This window comes from Littorina saxatilis, linkage group LG17 (assembly GCF_037325665.1).
Source record: "Littorina saxatilis isolate snail1 linkage group LG17, US_GU_Lsax_2.0, whole genome shotgun sequence".
Classification (NCBI taxonomy): domain Eukaryota; kingdom Metazoa; phylum Mollusca; class Gastropoda; order Littorinimorpha; family Littorinidae; genus Littorina; species Littorina saxatilis.
In genome coordinates, this window is record NC_090261.1 from 29,268,703 (window position 1) to 29,282,498 (window position 13,796).

The window sequence follows — 13,796 nt, forward strand, 5'->3', positions numbered from 1 at the left end:
CTCTGCCAGCTGAGTGCGCGTGCGCGGCCGGGGGAGAGCGCCGCATTGAATGGCGGGAAGCGGGGTCCTGATTAGAGGGGCGTGGCCGGGGGAGAGAGAAATTAAGTTGTAGCCGTTGACAGCGCCGCCATCTACAAAACAAACATCACTGCTGTCCTGTCGCTGCTGGTGAAGCAGTTTGTGGGGTCCAGTTTTTCTCTTTTATATTGGTAGTCCCCCCCCCCCACCCCCTCGCTTTTTACTCTGTCTGTATGTGTCTCGGACTCTCTCGGTAAAATGGTAAATATTTTCTTTCTGCCTGCCTTTCTGTCTGTCTGTCTGTTTGTCTGTTTGTCTGTTTCTGTTTATGTCTCTTTCTGTGTCGGTCTGCCTTTTGTCTGTGTGTATGTGTGTGTGTGTCAGTCAGTCAGTCAGTCAGTCAGTTAGTCAGTCTGTCTGTCAGTCTGGCGGTCTGGCTGTCTGGCTGTCTGTGTCTCTGTCCCTATCTCTCTCACGCACACACACAGACACACGCTCTCTCTCTCTCTCTCTCTCTCTCTCTCTCTCTCTCTCTCTCTCTCTCTCTCTCTCTCTCGTCCGTCCGACCTGCTACAGTTTTTACTGCATGGGACTTTATGTCGTGCACCAGGGGATTGAGTTGCTATTCATGGAGAACCAGCCAAGCGAGACATCGACTTGCTGACTGATGCTCAGTGACTTTGGATGCGAGCCAGATTCCAAATACTATCTAACTGTATGAAAGGGGGATCTGGCGGGTTTCGGTGGTATTGACTCTGACCGCGTCCTGAAAGATCGGTATTTTGTGGGTGACATCCTGGGTCCCTGGAGGCAGATCCTCACACTTAGTTGTGTAAATATTTGAAGGTCGTGTGTGTGTGTGTGTGTGTGTGTGTGTGTATGTGTGTATGTGTATGTGTGTATGTGTATGTGTATGTGTGTGTGTGTGTGTGTGTGTGTGTGTGTGTGTGTGTGTGTTCGAGTTTGTCTGTCTGCCAATTGTCTGTCTGTCTGTCTGTATGTATGTGTTGTCTGTCTGTATGTCTGTCTGTCTGTCTGTCTGTCTGTTTGTTTGTCTGTCTGTCTGTCTGTCTGTCTGTCGTTAAGGACGAGTATACGAATCATCAATCTGTATAGTTGTGCTATAGTGTCTCTAATATCATAAAGTACAAAAACACACCACAAACTAACAGCTCTTTGCTATTGTCTTTGCGGCGGATTTGAAACTGTTCCCGCCACCTGCAGACTTGCAGTCAAAAGCCACAAGATCAAGACAAGACGAGACGTCTAATCATCGTCACTAATTGCACAGAAAGGTAACCAGCACATCTTGGAGCAAATCGCACCAGTTGATACCTGGCAAGAATTCGTCGTAGCTTTTTACGCCAGACAGAAGAGTCATTCAACCTCCCAAAGCCTCGGAACAGCAATTACCCGTCATTTAGCCTCCAAAAAGGGGTGGACGGACGAACGACAAAAGACATCCACCCAGGGTAAGTGTCGGATCAGCTTCGTTCGGGGTTTGCACCCGACTAACCTCAGTTTACACTCAATGCTAAAAAGCCAGCATCATTAAGTTTTGTCCTCCGCCACCCCACTCCATCCCCTCCTCTCCCTCTCTCTCCCCCCCCCCCCCCTCTCTCTCTCTCTCTCTCTCTCTCTCTCTTTCTCTCTCTCTCTCTCTCTGATAAACAAACAAACAATCAAAATCGTGCACAGTCAAACCTCTTTTTTCAGGCCTCGTTTGGACTCCATCTAAGTTAACATTATATTTTTGTCAGACTGTCTCTTCATACACTCTAAATTTTATAACACTTTGAGAACACTGAAAGTGTTTAGGGTGAACACTTAAAGTGTTAGGGTGAACACATTTTTACACTTTTGGAACACAGAAAGTGTTCTCAATGTGTTATCCTGAAGCATCCTCTGCTACCTGAACACTTTTGGAACACATGGTAAACACTTTTTTGCACAGTGGAACACCAGGTGAACACACGTGTTCAACAAGTGTTCCACAAGTGTTCCACTTCGTCTTTTAGTCATGCTCCGAATAAAATAATACATTAAAAATATTTGGGCCATGAGCAGATTCGAACCCGAGACCTACGCCTTGCCATGTCAGCGCTCTACCGATTCAGCTACGGAGACTCGTCGGGATCTAGCGTCGCTTAGAGTATATAATTTTTATACCCCCTAGACCGCTGCGGGACGTTTTTTTGTTTTTGTTTTTAATCGTGTTGTGCTTATATTTTTTCATCAAACATTTATTTCATCTGAGACATCTAATAAGCGGTAAGTATTAGCATTTTTATTTTTACAATTTAATAATGTTACTAATTGTCCCATCATGCTTCAGCTGGACCAAAAAAGAACGTTGACACTTTTAGATCTGTGGACCTGTCTGCGTTGTCGCTGCGTTGATTTGGCTCAGGATTTCCGATTGTTATCTGTAAGTTGCTTGCTGAGATTTTGTATTAATTCATCTAAGCTTAGTCACTCGTATTTTTGTTGTAACATGTTCCTGTTACTTGTCAGTGGACGTTTGAAGACAATTTCTCTAATTTTGCTGTCGCAACGGTTTCAGCTGATCAGTGGACCTTTTACATTAGACGTTCTGCGTTGGTAAATAAACTCTATTTCAATTTGATGTTGATTTTTTATTCTGGTTGATGTGCTTGGTTTTGTGTTATTGTTATACTTGTATGTCCAGGGGTTCCTTATAATTATAATGGTGGTCCAGTGAACGATACCTTCCCGGCTTCCGCCTGTGGTCAGAGCAATACATTTGCAGATTTTTGGATTCTTCTTCTTCCTTTGGTTAGATCATAGATGTACGATCTGCACACTAGATAAAGTGAAGCGGTAGGCTAAAAACAGCATACATTAATGAACAACATTCATCATAATAGTGGCCAGGTTGATTGTGTGCGCAATTTAGAATAATTCTATGCATGCTTGGTTGTATTTGATTTCACAGATCTATCACACTTTCAGGGAACTGGGAAGCCGTTTGAGCTGATGTGCCCATGTGGCGAATCGATGTGGGCGTAACCTGCGCACATTTCTTCTGAATTGCACTGAGGATGAACAGGAGGCACTGACGGCAACCCAGACGTGTTTACCAAGGTACGCATGTCCTGCATTTGCATATATATAGTGTGTAGTTTTGCAGAGAAATATTGACTTTCAAATTGATCTGATAAGTTTTGTTTGTTTGTTTGCTTAACGCCCAGCCGACTACGAAGGGCCATATCAGGGCGGTGCTGCTTTGACATTTAACGTGCGCCACACACAAGACAGAAGTCGCAGCACAGGCTTCATGTCTCACCTAGTCACATTGTTCTGACACCGGACCAACCAGTCCTAGCACTAACCCCAGACGCCAGGCGGAGCAGCCACTAGATTGCCAATTTTAAAGTTTTAGGTATGACCCGATCACCGGGCGGACGCCTTACCACTAGGCCAACTGTGCCGGCGGTTGCGGAATCATTGATTATACTATTTTCTGAAATACTCTGTTTCAAAATTAATATCTCCGTGCAAAACACACCAGACAGTCGCCAAACTCATATGTGGACACACACACACACACACACACACACACACACACACACACACACACACACACACACACACACACACACAGCCAGCCCCCTCTCCTTCCACATTTGACAGAAATCTAAATGTTGATACACAGTTTCACAATAAACAAAAGTATGAGAATGAGAACACTTGTCAGTGTTGCTACGATGTGGAACTTCAGTAAAATAGTGTTTGATTTCTTAACATGCATCTTGTGTGTGCAGGAACCACACTGCTTGGCTGAGGCCGTTCACTTTCTGGAGATGGAGCTAACAGTAATGCGACGAAACCTTGTGGATGCACTTCATGTAAGTTTAAGCTTTCTGTGGGATACAGCGCAGTTACATTTTGAGAATGCTGCCTTATTTTGCAGTCTTCTCCTTAAAAGGTGGAAAAAATATACATATTTTTAAGTTCAGTGAGTGCTGAGGCCTGCAATGATAAAATGTTTTCCTGAACTAAGTCTACTCAGAATTTCCATTCGTTATGGTAGAGTAGTGCCGTAAACACTGAGGCCAGCTTTAGTCAAGTCATGGCCAACAGACAACACGCTGCTGATCCGCTTGGATCTGCCATTGCCGCTAACAGTGTATGCAGGGTGCATTCAATATGACACCCTTTTCTTTTGAAAATATTCTCATCGGAGTTTATGATTGGTTTTGACAGTGATCGCTGGCCTCCAATGGTCGCTGACAAGGTGTTTTCCTTCGGTTCACGTAGGTTTAGCTTGAGATCACGTGAGTTAAAAGCGATCCGTTTGTAAGTTTTGGTTAGTTTGATCTAAATAATGAAATATTTTAGAAAATTATGATAGAAATTAGAATGCATTTTATATTAAAGAATGCATTCCATATCATAGAACACATTCTATATATATTTATAGAATGCATTCTATAAAATAAAAAACATTGTATAATATAGAATGCATTCAATCATACTTGTCATTTGCCCAGAAATGTATTCTATTATAGAATGCATTCTATAACGTCCAACAATGCATTCTTATGATAGAATGCATTCTTATGATAGAATGCATTCCATAAAGCGCCACAAAACTTCTACAGGCCAGCTCGGTATGGTCCCTGCTTCGAAAGCAGATCTACAAACACTCTCACACACAGCTCTCTCTTTCTCTCTGTCTCTGTCTCTCTCTCTCTCTCTCTCTCTGTCTCTCTCTCTCTCTGTCTCTCTGTCTTCTCTCTCTCTCTCTCTCTCTCTGTCTCTCTCTGTCTCTCTCTCTCTCTCTCTCTATCTCTCTCTCTCTCTCTCTCTCTATCTCTGTCTCTCTCTGTGCGTGTGTGTGTGTGTGTGTGTGTGTGTAGTTCTGCTTTTCTTTGCGGGACTGGCCTGTTGTAGTTTCGGGACATTATGCATATAAATTATAATGCATTTCAGGACGTTAAAGAACGCATTCTATCATAAAAAGCATTTTGGTATTTTGTGTAAATAGAATGCATTTTATCATAGTAGGCAGTTCGGGACGTTATAGAATGCATTCTATAATATAGAATACATTACATAATAAATGATTTCCTTATAATTCATTATTTAGATCAAACCAACATAACTTAGGTAGTTTCTTTACAAACGGATTACTAGAGGGTGCATTCAATATGACACCCTTTTCTTTGAACTAAAACTCATCGGAGTTCACGATTAATTGCGACAGTGATCTTTGGCTTCCAGTGATTGTTGACAAGGTGTTTTCCCTGGGTTCACATAGTTAAGAACGAGTTAAGGAAAACGGGCGTGCTCAAGGCCTCACCACATTAGCAGTACGGTTTACTGCTTACCTTATATAAACAATTTGTAGAGTGCCATTTTCCAGAGTGGCCACGCGCTAATGAAATCCTTGCGAAAGACCTATTTTAATTCTACTTTTTGTTCTTAGGGACAGACTCCTGCTTCAAGAGGGATTACTTTTTACATTCAGTCGTGTGTGCATGTGCGTGCATGCGAGTGTCATTGTGTGTTGGGAAGGTGAGAGCGAATTGGACGTGACGTATTTGTTCTCTGTTATGTGACCTATGCCCGTTCTGGAATAAAAAAAGTTTACCTGTAACTGCGATTGTTGGAGATCTGCTGACAGCAAGAAGAAGTCCACTATTAGTTAAGATTTACACTTCAGTGTTATCAATTAAGTACAAACGTTTAACACAAACCTGTTAAGAGTTGGAAATGCATCATGTTCTAAAACTCACTTTTATTTCGAACAGGATGTTCCGGACAGCGAGTTGAAAACTAAACCAAAGACCAAGGGCCTGGAATCCTCCCAACTCTGAAGGGTGTTTTTGTTATCGGACTTTCGTGTGTGAACTTTCAAGATGGGGTTTACCACAGCTCCGTTCATATTATTTAATAGCAACATATACCGAGCAACAAAAGAAACGCGAAAAAATTCTGCAATGTTTGATTGACAAAATCTCGAACAATTATGGAGTTAGAATTATCAAACCACAACATTTTGATGAAGGCATGTTTGACACAGCTGTTGCGTGAGTATTTTGATGCTGCGATTGTTTCAACACACGGGACAAAACGAAGTTTTGGAGGTCTCGCTCAGTCAGCCTTCATCGCGTTCTCTGGCCACTGATCGGACACTGGTTGCTTCCAGTGATGTTCCTGGTATTGTCACCGGCTGAATTGAATCGATGTCGAAGACGCTGTGGAAGGAATTTGCGATCTTGTCTTATTGGGGTAATGCGAAAAAATCTACCGCGTTGCATAACTGCAGTGCTTCCAATGTCACCAGAACATTGCAGAAGGAGATAAACTGTTGACATATGCACGTTTAAAGCACATGCCAGCGCTTCTGGATCACCCCCAGTTTTAAATCGACCTGGCATTTTGGTGGTGTCAATCGTGGCATCCTGGCTGTTTCATAAGTGAGACTGGCAGCAAGCGTGCCATGGTCTCTTTTGGTTGCTAATGCATTAGTGAACACATCTCACACATCAGATTTCTCCTGCTCTACTTGCACGTGCTGCGAGCGCGCATTATGTGTTTTACGATAAACCTGCTTGTCCCGTGTGTTAAAACAGTCACAGCATCAAAATAATCACACAAAAGCAAGGTCAAACATGCCTTCATTAAACTTTTGTAGTTTAATAATTCTAACTCTATAATTGATGAAGATTTTGTCAATCAAACAATGACGAATTTTGTTGCTCGGTATATTATGTGTTCAACAATTCCTACCCCAGACCCGTTTGTTCTGCGACTGCTGCAGACATTTCCTTTTGTCAATTAAAAATGCTTCTTTGCTCACAAAATTTGATTTTAATGTCTTTCTGAATTGTATGACAGTGCAGGATGAAAGTGTTCCAAAAGTGTTCTAAAAGTGTTCCAAAAGTGTTCCAAAAGTGTTCTAAAAGTGTTCCAAAAGTGTTCTAAAAGTGTTCCAAAAGTGTTCTAAAAGTGTTCTAAAAGTGTTCCAAAAGTGTTCCAAAAGTGTTCTAAAAGTGTTGACCTGAACACTTTTATGTGTTCAGAAGTGGTTACAGCGGGGTGAACACTTAAAAGTGTTCAGATGTGAACACTTTTGGAACACTTTTGGAACACTTTTTGTGTATAGAACACTTTTTGTGTTCCATAAGTGTTCCAAAAGTGTTCTACTAAAAGGGTGTTCAGAAGTGGTTACAGAAAGGGTGTTCAGGAGTGGAACACTTTTGTTTAGAGTGTAGTGTCACAGTAAATGACCTTCGATCAAATACTCTTTTTTAAAGGCCCAACATTTCAGACTCTCGGAGATTTTAATATGGAGGTACCACTATATTGGGGGGAGGGAGATAGGAGAGAGTGAAAGGAGCAGGGGGGGCGAAAGAGAGAGAGAGAGAGAGAGAGAGAGAGAGAGAGAGAGAGAGAGAGAGAGAGAGACAGAGAGAGAGAGAGATAGAGTACATTGGCTGGAGCACAATTCAGCCCCCATTGACATCTGGTGATTAGGGACGCTGCAAATGGAAGTCTTTGGCAGGCAAATCGCAGCGCGGTCAACGCTGACAATATCCCCACGATCTCGCTCTCATTATCCTCCGTATCACGCACCCACGACCTAGAACGGAGGAGGTTCCGCTGGTGGAAGAAGGAGGAGGAGGAGGAGGGAGAGGAGAGAGAGGAGGAGACCATATCGAAGAGGAATGAGGGTGGAGGCACTGCCATAGCTTATGCTCAGTTGGGAGAGTTGTAGGATGTGACATTGTGAATGTGCCACGGACGATGGGCGAGAAACAGGAGGAGGAAATAATATCGGTAAGGAATTGGAGGGAGGTGGTGGTTGGGGCAGAGATTTGGGGAGAGTTAGTTGTACGATGTGACATTGTGGATGTGCCACGGAGGGTGTGCAAGGAAAAAGGAGGGGACGAAATCAGAGAGAATGGGGTTAGGGGTCGGGGGAGGCAAGATGACTTTTTGTGACTTGGTGGAGGTATTTGTCAACGTGGTCGTTGCTGAGCGAAGGGGCGGGGTACGTCTGGCTGGTTGACATGATGGAAATTGCCGTGACCGCGGTTGTGCATGGAAAGGGAGGGGTGCGGGGGGGGGGGGGGTGTTGGATATCTTCAGGTAAAAGGTGGACAAAATGTTTGTGAAAGACCCGAAGGTGGAGCAAAAAAACCGAGCTGCAGAGGAGAGTTAAGGAAAGTCAAGTACCTCCCTCAGATTACCCCAAGGGAGGGAACAGGGATGGCTGGTCAAGGTTAGAACTCATATAAGGATATGTATGGGGTGAGGATTAGAAAGGGTGGTCGTTGCTGAAGGGAGTTGCTGAGTTGCGCTATGAATCAGCATAAGAAAGCGTTTTAGATTAATTGACTTCAATAAAAATCCTTTCTAAAAATAATGTGTTTGTAAAAATGCGTTATATGGTTGCGTGCTAGTCAATGACATGAATGGACAAGAACACACAATGTAAAGAAAAATAGTGAAAAGTGTTTACAGCCCATCTGGAAAATACCGAACATGTTCGCCAGAAATCAAAACACGGTGTGTTCTGCAAAGTGATAACAGAAGTGTCTTGACATCATAACACAAACTGGGGATTTCATTCGAAGCACGGGTCACATGATCCAAGAGAGCAACAGGTAAATCAAAACAGCACTTCCCCCATGATCAATACGATTCAATAACATCACAAATCAACACACATAAAAATGCATCCATCCCTTTGATCACACCAAGCCCAACTAATTCATCAGAAACACACCCCATCCCCTCCACCCACCCCTTATCCATCCCCATCCTTACTTATCTCCCAACCCAACACCACCATTTCTATTTTTCTTCAAAAACAAAAAAATCTCGCCATGAATTAAGACAACACAAACAGAAAGACAACACACACACACAAACCCTAATATCGGCAACGTTGCGGTTTTTTCACCCGCGTGAGTTCCTCTCTTTTCCAAACATTGCAGGGGATTTTCCGCTTCGCGGTGCGAGCAGAAGACGCATTACTGTCGCCCCATTTGCGCGCTGAAAGCTTCGGGACTCTTTTGCCTCTCATCGAGAAAGCTAAGAGGCCGAAGAATAACGTTTGACTGCTGGTGCTGGTGCTGCTGGTGGTACAAGCCTCAGTCGCGCTAAAGGGGTTGGGTTCGGCTCGGCTCCCGCGTGGAAAGGATAATGGGCAGTAACGAAATTTACTCCTTGAAGAATTAGTCCTACTCCCGTTAGAGATGGGTATACCAAATGAGACTCGGAAGATGGGGAGGGACGGGGCAGAATGGAACAGACAACAAATGGCGGGGATCATTGTCGGAAAGTGTGATAGAAAAGGTGCTATAATGATATCAGTTTTTTCAAAAGGGAAATAATGAAACTTTAGAAAATGAGATGGGGTGATAGAATTCAAGACTACTTCAAAGAACCTGGATACGACAGTTGACTATCATTCAGTAAAAAGTTGATGGCAAATAGTCATATAGTTTTGGCACATATATGTATATAATACATACGGTTCAGATGGCAGTGACAGGCGAAGAGGGGGGGGGGGGGCGCAGAATCCAAGAAACAATTAGGGATTAAGATCGATTATCATGTTGTTGCAACTGAAGAAAAACGTTTGACTTATGCTGGTGTTGGTGCCTGCCTCTAAAGGGGTTGGGTTTGGCTCGGCTACAGCGAGGAAAGGATAATGATCAGTAACGAAATTTACTCCATGAAGATTTAGTCCTACTCCCGTTAGAGATGGGTATACCAAATGAGACTCGGAAGATGGGGAGGGACGGGGCAGAATGGAACAGACGACAAATGGCGAGGATCATAATTGGAAAGTGGGATGGAAAAGGTATTCATTGTGTCAGTTTTTATCAAAAGAGAAGAAATGAAAATTTAAAAAAAATGAGATGGGGTTATAGAATCCAAGACTGGTTCCAAGACACTGGAGACGACAGTTCACTGTTATGCAGTTAAAGGTGATGGCAAATAGTCATATATATTTTTTTCACATACGGTTCATACGACCGTGACAGGCTGAGGGAGGGATGGGGCTGAATCCAAGAAACAATTAAGGATTGAGGTCGATAATCATGTTGGTGAAGCTGAAGAAAATCGTTTGACTTATGCTGGTGCCTGCGTCAATCGCACTATAGGGGTTGGGTTGGGTTCGGCTCGGCTCGGCTCGGCCCCCGCGAAAAAATGATAATGGCTAGTAACAAAATTTACTCTCTGAAGAATTAGTCTTGCTCCCGTCAAAGATGGGTATATAGAGGTGAAACTCCGAAGACGTGAAGAGAAAGACAACAAACGATAGGGATCATCGTTAGAAAGGGTGATGGCAAAGGTGTTAATGGTGTCAGTTATTTCAAAAGGGAAAAAATAAATTTAAGAAAATGAGATGGCGTACTGATTCCAAGAAACTGGAGACGACAGTTCACTAATGTTAAGATCAAAGGTGGTGGCAAATAGTCATATAGTTTTGGCACATACGATTCATTAGGCAGTGACAGGCGGAGGGGGGGGGGTGAATCCAAGAAACAATTAGGGATAAAGGTCAATCATCATGTTGTTGCAACTGAAGAAAAACGTTTGACTTATGCTGGTGTTGGTGCCAAGCCTCAGTCGCGCTAAAGGCGTTGGGTTCGGCTCGGCTCGGCCCCAGTGAGGAAATGATAATGGCCAGTAACGAAATTTACTCCCTGGGGAATTAGTCCTACTCCCGTCAAAGATGGGAATATATGGGTGAGACTCCGTAGACGGGTTGTGAGAGGACAGAACGGTAAAGATGCGCAACGACAGAGAAAGTGGGATGACGAGGGTGTAAATAGTGTCAGCTATTTCACAGTTGTGATGGAAGGGGTAGAAGAAATGGATGACAGGGGAGCGGGGAGGGGGTCCAAGATAACTTTGAAGTAACTGGCGACGAAAATTGACGATCATGCTGAGAAAATTAAATGGAGAAACTTGGAAGGAATGGTCAGTCTTTGAAAATAAGTGGTGACGATCATCAAGGAGCATGCCGCTCAAAGCTGATGGCAAAGCTATATGTACGCATGACGTTGTCACATTTTTCAGGCAAGGTTTGCATTGAAGAAATCGATATGGTAATTACAGTTGTTCTCGTGTGACGGATGTGAGCTAAAGTCGTCACGTGATCTTCGTCAGAAACGAACATAAACAAATGTAGGCCTACAGCTTGATCTGATGGGAGATGCTTTACGCAGGAGCCCTCGCTGTTCAGTTGTGGCCGTGGATTTGGTGAGGCTTGGTTCGGGATCGCTTGCTTCGTGCTGTTGACGTTCTGTGACAGTTTTGAATATCTACACAATCTGAAAGTAGACACATAAGGACCATCAAAATGTAGAAGACATATAAAAGGTCATGGAAGCATGAAATACATACAAATGAGATAACACAATAGAGATAATTGGTGGGAAAAAAAGACTTAGAGGAAAGCCTACAATGCAAGACGATCGGTTTTTAACCCTTTGTCATGTAGTCGCTAGAGTCAGCTACTTGAATTGTTTCTTGGTTGCAAATAAATACTTATCGGCTTCTTTCACAGTGTCATCTCCCGGTTGCTCACGCTGTTTGTATGTTTATACTCGGGTGTCCTTTTTAGAATGTTTGCAAAAAATAAACGGCATCTTAAGAGTTCCGCTTAGTTGGTGTTCCTTGTCTTTTCTTTTTTGACTTTTTTTTTATTTATTTTTTTAGATTGAATGGGTCTTTAAAGGACCAGACCACGCTGTTTTAGCGTCAAAAACGCTTCGAATCGTGTTCCTGCGCGACCGAACACTTCCCGATGTTTGCAGTTAGTTAGAAAACCACTTTCTTACCGTCTTCAACAATGTTTGGTTTACTTCGGAATCTTCTAAGGCCGTAATCCGACGAATTTTGTGACCGAAGCGACGGATTTCTTCTCCAAAACGACCCGCCATTGTGCCGCGTGATCTTCGCGAGACTGGCTTATGAATAAATTATCCGTGACGTCACACCGTGTGGAGATGGTAGTTTACCAACATGACAACAACAAGCGTAACTGCAGACGAAATTGAACCGTACATGTTCGAACTACCGGTTTCTCTCCTCGAATCAAGCATGAAAGATGAGGGCGGAAGCCACTTCCAGCAGTAGTGAAACAGTGACGATGAAAATTGCGACACTGTTTGTCTCAGCGATCAAAGGTAAACACGCCCGCTCTCTGTGCTGAACTTATCGTCTGCTTTCGAGTCTGTGCTATTTTTTCACTCTCGCCTTGTCAACGCACTCGCGAATAAGTGGGATATTGTTTAAGTGTTCATGCATTGCATTCACGAGTAAAAGAACAACAGCTCATCGCAGTTTTAACTGTTCTTGATTATTTCAGAGACTGGTGTCAGAGTGGCCACTGTACCTGTTGTATTGTGTGGGAGGGGCAGATTTGAGAGAGAGAGGAAGCTAGCCTGAGGTACATTGTAGAATGAAAACTTGCAGGGGAGCAAGAATGCATCACCAGCCACGAAGGTGTACATACAACTTTTTTTGAGGTGCCTATATTTGTTTGATTGTTAAATGTATGTATTTGTTGTTGTTTTTAAAGGCTATCAAGAAAACTGTTGTCATTTAAATTTGTAACACTCAGTCACATATAGTTTCACACACACACACACAAGATTAACTCACTTGCATGCCCACAGAAGAAGTTTGCTCTTCACATTGTTCTGTTGTTGTTTTTATAATGTAATCATTGTAACATCAACACTCAGTAATAACCAATATTACAACACAATCACTTTTTCATCAGAACTCACTCACATACTACATGACTGTATTAAACCCTGCCCTGTAAGAGTCCAAAATAGTCCAGGATAAGGAGGAAAAACATAGGGTGGGTCAGGAAATCTGAAACATTGCATAGTTTTGTTTTGCCTATGTAGACACAAAAAGTACTTAGAGCACTTTCCCCCCCCCCCCCCCCCCCCCCCCCCAAGAGAGCATAGCTTAGTTTTAATTATTTTAATGCCACTGTTAGCAAGAGGAGTACTACAGACAGCAATCAAACAGTGGGTTTTTTCTGTAGACATTGCTATTTCTGTTTAGGTGTTTCAGTAGTTTTCTATGCGGATAAATCATGCTGCATGATCACTAGAAACAATCCAGCTCTGTTGCATGCAAGTTTTTTAAAGGTTTTTTCCCCCATGTTACTCCGAGAGAAAAAAAACAACCCACAGAGATAAAGTTGAACTGGCAGTTTGACTGAAGCAGTGGTAATAACACAGAGTGCTCTTCCTACAATCAATTTTTTTATGTGGATGATGATGTCCATACATGTACTTGGTTGTATTATTTTGCTAGACTATTTGTTTCTGTTAGATATATCTGCTCACATGATTGTTGTTCATAATTTGACATTACATTTACTGCTGATCAAAATGTATTGTTGGAATAGGTCTGCTTAATATTCTGACTGCAGTTTTGTAATAAAATCAAATAACACAGATGTTTTAAGTATCAAAGTGCTTTTCACACACACACACACACACACACACACACACACACACACACACACACACACACACACTCACACACTCACACACTATGAGTATGACTGCAAACATGAATTTGTACTTGTATTAATTATAATTACTGTATTACAGAACCTGATCTGAAAAAAAGGACAACAGCAAATTATTCATGCAAGCTTGCTGTATTAACGATTTCTTTATCTATTTAATACAACACTGAATTAGATAACAACTATAACAACGTGTGTGTGTTTGTGTGAATGTCTATGTGTATAT

General features: G+C 42.7%; 1 long non-coding RNA gene across 1 annotated transcript; it reads left to right on the top strand.

Annotated features, from left to right (window-relative positions):
* Window positions 1–2,175: 2,175 nt before the first annotated feature.
* On the top strand, window positions 2,176–7,006 carry LOC138952836 (uncharacterized). Its single transcript, XR_011451437.1, has 4 exons — window positions 2,176–2,446; window positions 2,992–3,123; window positions 3,804–3,887; window positions 5,796–7,006. It is a non-coding gene; the product is annotated as an uncharacterized lncRNA (long non-coding RNA).
* The last annotated feature ends 6,790 nt before the right edge of the window (window positions 7,007–13,796 follow it).